Source organism: Chrysochloris asiatica, unplaced genomic scaffold (genome assembly GCF_000296735.1).
Source record: "Chrysochloris asiatica unplaced genomic scaffold, ChrAsi1.0 scaffold00632, whole genome shotgun sequence".
NCBI classification, from domain to species: Eukaryota; Metazoa; Chordata; class Mammalia; order Afrosoricida; family Chrysochloridae; genus Chrysochloris; species Chrysochloris asiatica.
Window position 1 is genome coordinate 1 of NW_006409150.1, and position 496 is coordinate 496.

Below are 496 nucleotides of genomic sequence, written 5' to 3' on the forward strand. Positions count from 1 at the left end.
CTTCCTGGTCTGTTTTCATCTTGAAGCTCAGCTGAACCCTGTCCACTGTGGGTAACCCTGCTGGTATTTACAATACCCCTGTCATAGCTAAAGTAGAGGGTGTGCAAAGAAGAAGACCCTCACAAAGTGGATTGTAACAATGGATAAATCTATGGGCTTAAGCATAACAACTATTGTGAGTATGGTACAGGACTGACTTGTGTTTCTTTCTGTTGTGCATACAGTCACTATGAGACAGAACCAATTCAATGGCACTTAACAGCAAGTGTTCTTGAAGGCACTGAGAGCAGAAATAAGTACTATTTTTAAAAACCTTGCCCTTTTGTGTGCATTGAAGGTGGGGGTCAATACACTATAAATAAATCAGTAAATAATTGATAGTAATTGCCATTTATGAATTAAAATTGTGTAAATAAATTATAGAGTAGAAAAGAAAGACTTCTTTGTGTACTCTGAGAAGGAACTTTGGGCAAAAAGTGTGAAGAGTAGTCAAGCA